This window comes from Furipterus horrens, unplaced genomic scaffold, assembly GCF_987537825.1.
Source record: "Furipterus horrens unplaced genomic scaffold, mFurHor1.1.pri manual_scaffold_8, whole genome shotgun sequence".
In the NCBI taxonomy this organism is placed as follows: domain Eukaryota; kingdom Metazoa; phylum Chordata; class Mammalia; order Chiroptera; family Furipteridae; genus Furipterus; species Furipterus horrens.
In genome coordinates, this window is record NW_028327178.1 from 82,485,106 (window position 1) to 82,498,219 (window position 13,114).

At 39.6% G+C, this 13,114-nt stretch overlaps 1 pseudogene; it reads right to left on the minus strand.

Moving 5' to 3' along the window:
- Positions 1-5,012: 5,012 nt before the first annotated feature.
- On the minus strand, positions 5,013-5,668 carry LOC150003241 (peptidyl-prolyl cis-trans isomerase A pseudogene; annotated as a pseudogene).
- Positions 5,669-13,114: the final 7,446 nt, after the last annotated feature.

Consider the following 13,114-nt stretch of genomic DNA (forward strand, 5'->3'; position numbering starts at 1 on the left):
AGTTTGCATGGAAAAAAAAAAAAAAAGGGTCCTCTCTGACAGTTGATACTGGCTTTCAGCTGGGACCTCAGGAGCACTTGGCTTCTCCATATGGTTTGGGTTTGCTCACAGCATGGTGGCCTCTGGTAGGTAGACATATGGTGGCTCAGCATGTCCCAGGATACAAGGCAGAAGCTGTATCACCTTTTTTGACTTGGCCTTGGAAGTTATGCAGCATCACTACCATCTCATTCTCTTGGTCACAACGCTGCCCAGATTCAGGGCAGAGGACATAGATACCACCTAGTACTGAATAACTAGGTGGTTAGTAGCAAAGAGAAGACTAGAGCCATGTGTGCTTATTCTACCCAATGTTTGCGCTTCCATTTCAAGAAGCCCCATCTGCCTTCATTCTCAATCTTATTATTTTTTTACCTTTCTAATCTGATAACATAAGGTGTGAACATCTACGTGTTCTAAGAGAGCAAACCCATGAAGAGTCTTCAGAAGGCCTTACAAAATCTTGAAATTATGTACAAAATCTATTTTTTATGTATGTATCAGTCAGAGTTTTCCGTTGCATAAATAGTTCAAGAACTTATTAAGGGCATTAGATAGCCCGTTCACAGAATCCCTGAAAGGGTCTGAGAATCAAGCTTGGAAGCTACACAACAAGGAACAACTCCGAAGTCACACTGCTCCAGGGAAGACCCTGCTCCCCCTAGGACAGAGTTGCTGCACCTCACCCAGCTGCCATGGAGCACAACATACCAAAACTTTTACTCACCATCATCCCCGAAACCAGTGTCTTTGCTTTCATCCCAGCCAGAATGGATCTGTGCAGTGTCTGCTTCCCAATGTCTTGTTCATGTTCACCTGAATGATTGATCGCAGGCCATGTGTCTGTGCCATATTTTCAAGTGTGGAAAGTGCATTTCTAGCGTCTGTTCTAGAATATGCAGGTTAATAAGGTGGAAAAACCTCAAACATAACAGCAGTGTTTAGAAGGTGCTGAGAAGGCAAAAAGCACAGAAAAGTTCACTATGCGGATGTGCATATATGTGTACTTTTCAGAGTCATGGGTTCCTAGTTTTAATCAGATCTTCAGAGGTCCCTAATCTTCACATATTAAGAATCATTGTCACATGCACTCTTTTTACAACCACTAGTTTATGTGGTTGAATTCACTTGCATATGGGTCCACTATACTTTACAGAATTGAGAACTGTGGGGTCCAATATCTACATCTCTCTACTCTGGTAATATAACCAATTAGTAAAAACCCAATAGATATTAGCATGGTAATTTTGCTCCATTGCTAAATCTGTTTTGTGTCTCTCTTTGAAATTATGGTAAAGTATAAAGTATACTAAAACCTGGGTTAACAAGTAGTTATTTTAGTAGGCTTTGTTTGACTACTACTTTGAGAAAAGAATGTCAAAAACAAAAGAAAACAAAAAGTCACAGGAAAATCCAATAAGGTTTTCTTCTAAAAATATACTTTCAGTGGTGGCTTAGAATAAGAACGTATTCAGCTCAATTTTCTATAATTTCCTATGCTTGATGTATGAGCAAATTCCCTGTAGACTCAATAAATGCTCAACTATTTTTAAAAACCAATTTTCCTCACTATTTACAGATGGTAGGAATGTAGACTAAAGCATTTTGGGGGATTCCACACAACATATAAAATTAGAACTTTAAGGAATTTCCAAACTGAGACACAGAGAGAATAGTTTTATGCAAGATCAGCAAGCTCATGGCAGAAACTGAACTGGAACTGAGGACTTCTTATTTCCAACCTGATATTCTCTCCCTTAATACACTCAGGAAGGCTTGTAACAAAAATTGTGTTTCACTTGGTTACTGCTGTGTAACAAATTGAGTGGCTCAAAACAAAAAACCACTTACTAATGTTCACAAGACTGCAGATTGGCTGGGAGGCTCTGCTGCTTTGGGAAAGGTCTGCTACCTCCCCTGGACTCAGTCATGCACCCAAGTTCAGCTGCTGGTTGGCTAGGTGGCTAAGCTAATCCTGGTGGAGCTCTATCACACATCTGCTTCAACTGAGAAAATGAAGCCAACTCTGCTTAATGAGGCCTCTCATCCTCCCGCAGGCTAGCACAGGCCTGTTTTTATTGTGATGTCAGAGTTACAAAAGATAGAGGTTTAGGAACTAGAAAAATGGAGTCATCTCATTCTATCAGCCAAGGCCCTTCCTAAGGCCAGTCCAGAGTCAGGGGTGGGGAGGAGATATCACCTCTTGATGGCAGGATCTATTGTCACATTACAAAAACACTGAGGTTGTGATGAACTAGTGTCATTTAAAAATCTACCACAGGTTAATTTATACAACCTTTATTGATTGTCATCCATTGTGCTGGCCCAGACCTACAATAAGTGCTGGGGATGCAATAAAGAATAAACATATCATATTTATTTCTTAGTGAAAGATATCGCATAACTAAAGCATCTGTTTCTTTGGCAATTTGGTGACTCATGATTAGGTTTTATACTGCTATCTTAAAGCCCTTATTCCTTTAATTTGATATTACAACTTCTATAAAAAAATTACATAAGAAATTCAGGAGTAATTTCATGTGCATAAATTAAAATTGGCTTTGGTGAGAATAATTGACTCCTCAGAGGTTCGGCCAATAGGGAACTGTCAGGCTAGATGAGCTTTTACATATGTCAGAGTGAAACTGGAACTCAAATGCTAATTTTAGCTTACAAGGATAACATATATATATTTGACAACTTGAAGGTCTTTATGTTATAGGGGAGAGCGTTTGCTGTCTCTATCTGATATTTTTCTATCTAATTGAGATTTCATCTGAGATATATGAATATTCCCAAACAACAAATGAGCCACTTAATGTTTAGACTCTGATTTGCTGCCTTTGCAGGTTATTGACAGTAATAGTTTCAAGTTGTCCAGATACAGGCCCTGGCCTCGGCAGCATGAAAGGTGTTCTTCAGGAAAATAGTTTTAAAATTTTAGAATATATCCAATGGAAATTGAGTAACCTTCCTGCAGAAGACAACTAAAATTCCAGATAAAAGAGAAACCAAAATATTTTCTTAAGTGTAAAGAAGAGATGATAAGACAGCAGATAATAACCACACCAAAACCTAAGGGAAAACTGGAATCCGGAGAAATAAGTAGAACTCTGAAGCTGATTTTATTCTGAGAATATCTCCTTATTCATGCAGATTTGATCTTTAGTTTTGATGGCCTCACTGGATGAGACAGAATAAAACTGAAGTCTAAAAGTCCATTCAAATTAAAGGGTTCAATATTAAAATAGAGGAAAACTAGAAGTGGTTCTAATGCTGTATTTATTACAGAACAAAAACATTCTCAGCTGGGGGAAATATAGACTTAATGAGACTGTATCTATAAATTAACCTTGTAAAATTTTTCATGCTTAAAATGAACCATTACATACATTATGGTTCAAAAACATTAAAAGAAAACAAACACTAAAGGTATGTGGATTGGTTACTTCCCTGGGGACTATGTGAAAATGAACACCGACTCTTTGTCAGAAGGCACCTCTATACTTGGTCTCAGGGAATGCTCATAAATAATTTTTCAAGAAACATAAACACTATACAGTAAAACTTAATTAAGCACCCAAGAAAATAAAGCAACATAAGCAAGAACCAGCAGAAACCAAACTGCGGAGTTTAAAAATATGGGACAACTTATCACACATGAAGGAGAAAGGATAAGTTGAACTAATCTTCAGGGAACAGACACTATGGAAAGTGACCTAAGAGTTTTAAAAGAACGCTAAATAAAAGCAATCTAGAAACAATATATAGAAAAATAATATGAAAAACAAACAGCTCAATACACAGCTTAACAACAGATTAGACACAGCTGATGAGAGAGGATCAATGAATTGAAAGAGGTCAGAAGAATAGTGAACTAGTATTATTAGTTGAAAATGAGAGTTTTCTTGGAGGCCATTATAAAATCAATGTGCTAGATAGGACAGGAAGGGACTTGGGAAGAACAGAGAGGATTTGGGAGGAAATGAATAGCTAGAGAAACTAATTTAAACCATGTGGTTATCCAATCTCCCTTTGGGTAACATGGGGCTTAGGCAGGCAGTAAGTATAAAAATATAAAAAGCATAGGACATTGTCTTATACCCTCAGAATCAGGATCCAGCACATGCTAAGAATAATTCAATATATTGAACTATAGACCATCATGGGCCATTGAAATAGAAAAGACAGGGTGTGGGATCAAACATATTCAGGTGAAAATTCAGGTACACTCAGGTATTAAAGCAGCGAAGGGCAAATCTGGGGATTAAATGAGACATGGCTAACATTCCACGCAGTGAGAACAGGATGGATGGTTAACATGAGAGTCTCTAAGGGGGCTCTTGCTTCATTATAGTTGGCCAGCTGAGCAACCTTTCATCTTGAATATCATACAAGAGTGTAGTCATCTTTAAGAACATTTTGGATGAGCTCAGGCTTTTTGGGTACAAAGACTCATTTATGAATCCAGAAGTCTTGGGTAGGATGTGCATTATTTTTATAAAACTCAATTTAGTTTATTTTTTGAGCAACCGTCTACTAAAAATCTCAGTTAACTCTTTTTCAGTTGCAGTAATGTCCCAGAGGGCTTGTGTAGTGCCAAGATATTGCAGAGGGTGGACCTACCTCATCTTTAGTTCACCTTTATATGCAGGACTCCACTGTCCTGGTTGGTTTCTGTCTTCCTGCTTCATTTAAATCCACTGGTTTTCTCTGCTTCATCTGTTCCATCTTTGGGAGTCCTGGAATTTTTCTGTTAATTTCATGCCATTCTAGGAAATAAGGATTTCTTAAAGCTGCCTAAGTGCAACTTAATAAGGGTGACTCTGCTTCCTCTGGAGTCTTGTTATTTCTTTGGCATTTTGCATAAGTAGAAAACATTCCTCTCTCAGCAACCCCTAAGACATACACTCTTTTTTTTTGTTGTTGTTATTTAGTTTTTATTTCATAATCATAAACTTAACTCTGCAATCCAGCTAGACTTGGAAAGGGTAAGGAAAATATGGAACCCAATGAACTGCGGCGAGAGCACGAAGATTACAGAACATTTCCAAGCAGATAGGGGTGAAGGGGTGCTCTCCTGAGCTACAGAAGGAATGGTCTGGTGGTTAAGATAAAACCCATGTCAAATGTATTAGAGTTGTCCACAGTCAGTAATGGTAATCTTCTTGCTGGTCTTGCCATTCCTGGACCCATAGCGCTCCATGGCTGTCACAACACCCACGCCATCTTTCACCTGGCCGAAGACCACATGCTTGCCATCCAGCCACTCGGTCTTGGCCGTGCAGATGAAGAACTGGGAACCGTTTGTGTTGGGTCCAGCATTTGCCATGGACAAGATGCCAGGACCTGTGTGCTTCAGGATGAAATTCTCATCATCGAATTTCTCCCTGTAGATGGACTTGCCGCCTGTGCCATTGTGGCGTGTGAAGTCCCCACCCTGGCACATAAATCCCGGAATAATTCTGTGAAAGCAGGAACCTTTATAACCAAATCCTTTCTCCCCGGTGCTCAGAACACGAAAGTTTTCTGCCGTCTTTGGGACTTTGTCTGTAAACAGCTCGAAGGAGATGCGTCCCAAGGGCTCGCCGTCGGCAGCGATGTCGAAGAACAGGGTGGGGTTGACCATGGCTGGATGCGAGAATATCCGGGGCGGCGGCGGCGTCTGCAAGGCGGCTAGACATACACTCTTAATGCATCCCTTTCATCTCCTTACTTCTCCTTGCTCAGGTAAAATCTAACTTGTTCATGATTTCTCTCAAATATCTGTCCATAACTGGCACCCTCTCCATTCTGCTGAGCATAGGGGCTTTGGAATGACAAAACCCAGAAGAAGAAACTCACAGATTTCCAGTTTCTCACCTTGCTGCCCCTTTTCCTTGAGACATGGGACACAGAAAGGCTTAGCATTTGAATAAAGGGAGAACCATATGGGGAAAATATTGCATGGGGTGGCAGTGGGGGAGACTACCTTATTTTATATTTTAAAAATTATCCAGATGTTTAAGTTTGAAAACAGTACTGCTCTAGATCCAGCTAAGGGAAGTCCCTGCCTTGGGCCCCATGCTTGAGATGGCTTGAGTATGACCTTTTTACTGGTTGTGCAACCCTCATAGAGAGACATCTTCTCAGACTAGGGTACCTGCAAACCTGGAAATCACAGTCCCCCTTTGGACATGCTGAGCATTCTGGAATTGCCTGCGGAATTAACCCCAAAGCCAATTCTGAAGCCAGCACTTGCCTCTTCCCTGGGTTCAAGTTCTCTGAGAGTCGATTAGGTTGGGATTATGTTCACTTGTAAATCTGAAAGATGGGCAAGGGGAAGTTTAAAGTTTAATAAGTAGGCTGTTATAACTCCTACTTCATAAGTAGTGTTATAGAAACCAGTTTACATGACTCATCCATGTGTATGGTACTTACAAATTAAATGAGACCCATCTTGATGTGTTAGGCGTTAAAGTCTGCAGCTTGCTCCAGAGGTCTCAGGAGATCACCTTTCCTGTACCTAAAAAGTCCTTTGTCTCTCTGAGGATGCTTTCTGGTCACAGAAAATGTTTGGTCAATGGATGGAACAGGCTGGAAGTGTTAAGGACTTAATGACACAGGAGAGATCCTCAAGCAATGAGGGATGGGCACTGGTAAATAAATATCCCAGGCTGATCATGCCTAGGTGACCTGTTGTGAGGAGTGCTCCACAAGTCTTCCTAAGGGTGCCCAGGGAGAGTGAGCCCATTTGCTCACAGGGATAACCTGGTGGTCAAAAGAAGTTTCCTTGGCTTTCTTCACACCCTTGTTTTACTTAAAGAAAAATTGGTTAAATCAAATATTGGGAGATATTTTGGGGGCAGATATTTTATCTGTGGCAATCAAACCCTGGGAGAGAAATTAACAGGAACAGTATTTTTAGAGATTTTGCAGTGTATTGTGAATCAAATCCTACTTTGGCATTATCAATAAACTTCAGTACAAATTTATCTCCCACATAAACTACTTGTACTCATAAGTCTTCTCTCAGAGGGCTATGGACCATATCCTAGGTTCAAAAAAGTGGAGTTCCCCTTCAATGCAGGCAAGTGGGAAATGACTTAGGAAAACAACTTTTAGAGAATAAAAAGGTATAAAGGTATTAAATGACATTTAATGTCGAAGACCCTCTGTCTGGTGTGTGTGTGTGTGTGTGTGTGTGCGCGCGCGTGTGCATGAGTGTAGCATTAGCACTGCTGTGATAAAAGGGAAATAGACCTTTCCTTTTCTTCTAAGTATATTTTATTGATTATGTTGTTACAGTAGTCCAATTTTTTCCCCTTTGCTCCCCTCCTCTCAGTACCCCACTTCCCTCCAACAATCCCACCCCCTTAGTTCATGTCCATGGGTTGTGCACATAAGTTCCTTGGCTTCACCCTTTCCTATATTATCCTTAACTTTCACCTGTGTATTTTGTACGAACCAATTATGCTTCTTAATCCCGACACCATTTCCCCATTTCTCCCCCCACTCCCATCTGATATCCCTCCAAATGATCCTCATACCTATGATTTTGTTTCTATTCTGGTTTGTTTAATTGGATTTTGTTTTTATTTTTTAGATTCAGTCATTGATAGTTGTGAATTTGGTGTCATTTTAATGTTCATAGTTTTGATCTTCTTTTTTTAAAATAAGTCCCTTTAACATTTCATATAATAATGGCTTGGTGATAATGAACTCCTTTAGTTTTACCTTGTCTGGGAAGCACTTTATCTGTCTTTTCATTCTAAACGATAGCCTTGCTGGATACAGTAATCTTGGTTGTAGGTCCTTGCTTTTCATCACATTGAATACTTCTTGCCAGTCCCTTCTTGCCTGCAAAGTTTCTTTTGAGAAATCAGCTGACAGTCTAATAGGCACCCCTTTGTAGGTAACTCTCTATTTTTCCCTTGATGCTTTTAAGATTTTCTCTTTATCTTGAACCTTTGACATTTTAATGATGATGTGTCTTGGTGTGGTCCTCTTTGGGTCTATCTTGTTTGGGACTTTCTGTGCTTCCTGGACTTGTATGTCTATTTCATTTGCCAAATTTGGGAAGTTTTTCTTCATTATTTTTTCTCACATAAACTTTTAATTTCTTGCTCTTCCTCTTCTCCTTCTGGCACCCCTATGGTTCGGATGTTGGCACATTTAAAGCTGTCCAAGAGGTTCCTAAGTCTCTCCTCATTTTTTTCAATTTTTGTTTCTTTATTCTGTACTGGTCAACTGTTTACTTCTTCCTTATGTTCCAAAACATTGATTTGAACCGTGGTTTCCTTCCCTTCACCATTGGTTTTGTGTGGATTTTCTTAGTTTCATTTAGCATAGCCTTCACTTCCTCCCTTATGCATTTGCTATACTTAAACATATCCATCAAGCCTGTGAGCATCTTTATCATTAATGTTTTGAACTCTACATCTGTTAGGTTGTCTATCTCCTCATCGCTTAGTTCTCCCACTGGAACCTTGATCCATTTCCTCTTTTGGGCCATACCTCTCTATCTCCTCATCTTGGCAGGCTCCTATGTTTGTTTGCCTCTGTGTCTTAGGTAGCGCTGTTGTACCTGTTATGTTGTAAGGGGCAGAGTCTTAGGTATTCTTCAGTACAGGACAACCTGTTTCACCATGTTGTGGTGCTGTATGTGGGGGAAGGGTCTGAGAGGAAACAATGCTGTTTGCTCAGCACTTGCCCCTTTTCACAGGCACTTCTCCCACTTCCATATGGGACTGGCGCCTCTCTAGGTGTTGCCCTGGCCATTGTTCCTAGAGTGAGTGGGCCTATGGATGTTCTAGGACTGTGGGGGCCCTTAAACAAGTGGACTCTGCTGAGAGGTCAGCAGTTTCTTCCTCTGACTCAACCCCCACTGGTTTGCACAGTTGGAAGCAATGAGTCTTTATTTTCCCCGGCGCTGAAACCGTGAGCTATGGGGTCTGGTCTGGTGCTGGGAGCGCTCCCCAAGTATTCCTCCTTACTTTTTAAAACATGTGGCTGCACTTTCTGCCAGCCTTCTGCTGCCGCTGCTGCTGCCACCACCACACTGTGTCCTCTCTGCCTCGGCTCTGCCCCTCCTACCTGTCTGGATGAGTATTTCTTCTTTACATCTTTGCTTGTCGAATTTCCATGCAGTTCAATTTTCTAGAACTTCTGGTTGTCTCTAGTTTTTAGGTAGCTGTATTCCTTCCTAGTTGTGGAGGGAGACCCAGCGTGTCTGTTTAGGTCGCCATCTTGGCCAGAACTTGTGGGTTTAAACCTTTCACTTTTGTGGTCCCAACTTTTGTTTCCCCTCTGCCCCCCTCCACCTGATACCTCCCTTCCCTCCAGCAATACTCCTCCTTGGTTCATGTCCATGGGTTATGTATATAAGTTCTTTGGCTTCTCCATTTCCTTTATATTTCTTAATGTCCTCCTGTCTATTCTGCACCTACCAGTTATGATTCTTAATCTCTGCACCTTTTTCCTCATTCTCCCCCTTCTCCTTCCCAGCTGTTAACTCTCCACATGATCTCCATATCTATGGTTCTGATCCTGTTCCAGTTGCTTGCTTAGTTTGTTTTTGTTTTTTAGACTTGTTGATTGTGAGTTTGGTGTCATTTTACTGTTTATAGTTTTGATCTTTTTCTTTTTCTTAAAGAAGTCCCTTTAACATTTCATATAAAAAGGACTTGGGGATGATGAACTCCTTTAGCTTTACCTTTTCTGGGAAGCATTTTATCTGCTCTTCCATTCTAAATGATAGCTTTGCTGGATAGAGTAATCTCGGTTGTAGGTCCTTGCTTTTCATCACATTGAATACCTCTTGCCAGTCCCTTTTTGCCTACAAAATTTCTTTTGAGAAATCAGCTGATAGTCTTACGGGAACTCCTTTGTAGACCTTCCTTTTTAACTGTGTTGAGATAGAGGCATGCAATATGATTCATTTCAAGGGAGTAGCCTTAAAAATATACTTCACTGAGCATGATTTCAACCAGGAAACCTAGGCTTCTAACCTGATTGAGCCTGGGGCAGAACCAGTGTCTAGAATGCAGTAGATGTTTATTAAATATGTATTTACTAAATACATTACTAGAAAAATGTTGACATTGGAGTATTTATAGCCTTTCTCAGTATAAGAATAATTTTATTTTTGCCTACTTAGCTTGTGAGCCTTTTGGGGGCTGAATTATGCAACTAGAACATTCAGGAAGGGTAGAATAATTTACATTGGAAAGGTTAAAAGATTACTAAAGAGGTTAAAGATGGTTAAAGAAAATAGAATAGCCCTGGCTGGTGGATAAATATCCCAGTGGACTGAGCGCTGGCCTGGGCACCAAAAGGTCACCAGTTCGATTCCCAGTCAGGGCACAAACCTGGGTTGCGGGTCAGTTCTCTAATTAGGGTTGTGCAACTGATTGCTCACACATTGATGTTTCTGTCTCTCTCTTCCCCCTCTCTAAAATTAAATAAATAAAATCTTAAAAAGAAGTAGAATAAATCCAGAGGTGAAAGTGAGGGAGAGAAAAAGTAAGAGCCCACACAGGCTGGGGTTTGAGTGAGATTGAGAGCAGCTCCTACAACATGTCTGCGACAGTTACACAGAGAATGGCATGAAAAGCAGGTTTAAGAGACTTTGTAGAACATTATGAATCACATTCTATTTTGACATTTTCTAGAGATTTCAGTACAAATTTATCTCTCCTTTTCAACTGTTTATTTATTATTTTTTTTGGTCTTGGACTGGTGCCACTTTGAGTACAATACTCTCTAGAGACAGGGGTTCCTATTTGTTTTAAATAAGTGAATATACAAACTTAGGTTCTTATGAAGTAGATATTGCTTTGCTATAAAAAATTATGATGTTTCATTGATTCTAAAATACAATTTTACTTTTAACATTCCTGAAGTCAGTAGGTGCCTTTATGTTTAATGGGTAGTCATAGTTTAATTGGAAAAATTTTTTCTTTGTCATCAATTCATTTCTTATTGACTTATTAAACTTTCTGACAACATAAGTTTGACATGTAATTCACCTCAACTTCCAAAGGCTATGCAGCAAATATTTCCATGTTGATACTCAAACTTTCACTTGTCCTTAATAAGTTTCCTCCCATAGGAAATTTATTCCCAGTGAAGTCAACCCACATTTATGAGACTTATTTTGCACCCTGGTTTTAGAAGGAAGAGAAAAATCTGGAAAAATAAACAAATATTTGACATTTAGTACAAAATAGCAGACAAATGACTTTTTGGATTCACATATCAAAATAAACAGCATCATTTTCCAAATAACCTCCAGCTATTCAGTGGCCTGGGAAGGATGATAATTGGGACATCCTTCCTAAGACAGAGATTTGGGGTGGGCAGGCACAAAGGGGACTGAATGACAAAAGTCAAGAAACAGTACCCAGACTTTAGAATAAATATCCACCCAATTAAAAAATGGTCAAAGGATTTGAAAAGACATTTCTTCAAAGAAGATATAGATATGGTGAAGATACCCATTAGTTATTAGGGACATTCAACTCAACACCACAGTGATATACTACTCCACACCCACTAGGATGGCTATAATAAAAAAAAAGATGAAAACAAGTGTTAGGAAGGATGGGGAACAGTGGAAACTTCATGTTTCTGGGGATGTGAAATGATGCAGCCACTTTGGAACCGGTCAGGCAGTTTCTCAAAAAATAAAACATGGAGTTACGCTATGAACCAGCAAGTCTACTCTTAGGTATATACCCAAGAGAACTGAATGCATATTTCTATGCAAAAACTTTTACATGAGTGTTTATAGCAGCATCATTCAAAATACTTAAAAAGTGGAAACAACCCAAATGTCCATCAAGTGATGAATGAATAAGTAAAATGTGTATACTATGGCATACTATTTAATTATTAAAAGGAATGAAGTGCTTATAGATGCTCTAATATGAATGAACCTTGAAAATTTTATACTAAGAGAAAGAAGCCGACACAAGAGGTCACATATTATATAAATCAAATCATATAAAATGTCCATAATTGACAAATTCACAGAGACAGAGATAGATGAAAGGTTTCCAATAGTTAGGAAGAGGAGATCGGGGGGAAGAGGGGAATGGGAAATGACTGCTACTGAGTATGGGTTTCTTTTTCAGGAGATAAAAATGTCCTGAAATTAAAGAGTGGTAATTAATTGCAAAATTGACGATACTAAAAACCACTGCAGTGTATACTTTAAAAGGATGAACTTTATTGTATGTGAAGTGTAGCCTAATAAAATTGCTGTTGAAAATATACGCATAACGGTCAGAGAAATAACTGGACTGTGCACGGATGCCAAGGGCAAGAATGGCTCCTGACTTCTCTCCTGTGGGCAAAAAGAGGTTATTGGTACTCTTGGGATTCGAGGTGAGCAATTTCTTTTCACCTGTGTTCCAGAACCTAATATTTTTTGATTGACCTACTTTCATCCCTCACTAGCAGTTTTGTGTTTGGGGTTGGTGCCATCAGTGAAAGGCAAAGGACGTGGCTCCTGTGTGGTCTAGCCTTGCCATTAAGTGTTGCTGACTCACGAGGTGCCTAAAAATACTGTAGCTTTGAGTTATTATTTAGATATCAGTTGTTTACTTTTCTATACCTTAGCACTACTAGCTTGTTGAGCAAATATGGTTTATTCATCATAAATGCAATGCTTATTGAGTGATTAAATTATAGGGGATGTGGAGATTCAGAGTAAATGCAATATAACACCTGGTATCAAAAAGTGTCAGTGGAGGATGTTTTTAAGTAAGGGTGATTATATTAGAGCTGGCATGGGCTCTGCATGTGGAAGGCGTTTGGTGCATTGATTGCATTTTAATGGTCACCATGGATAACCACCCTGTGTTTATATCCTTTCCCTATAATATTGTAGCGCCCTTTTATTCTTTATGAGGGCCAGTCTCATGATTTACTTTCACCAATGGAATGTGGTGGAGGTAATGGTGTGCCAGTTCAAGTTTTGACTTCAAGAGGTTTTGAACACCTTTGCTTGATCTTCAGTCCTGTCTCTGACATGTGAAAAATCATTGTCAGCCTGCTGGAGAGTGAGAAATCATAGAGAGCAGAACCAGGC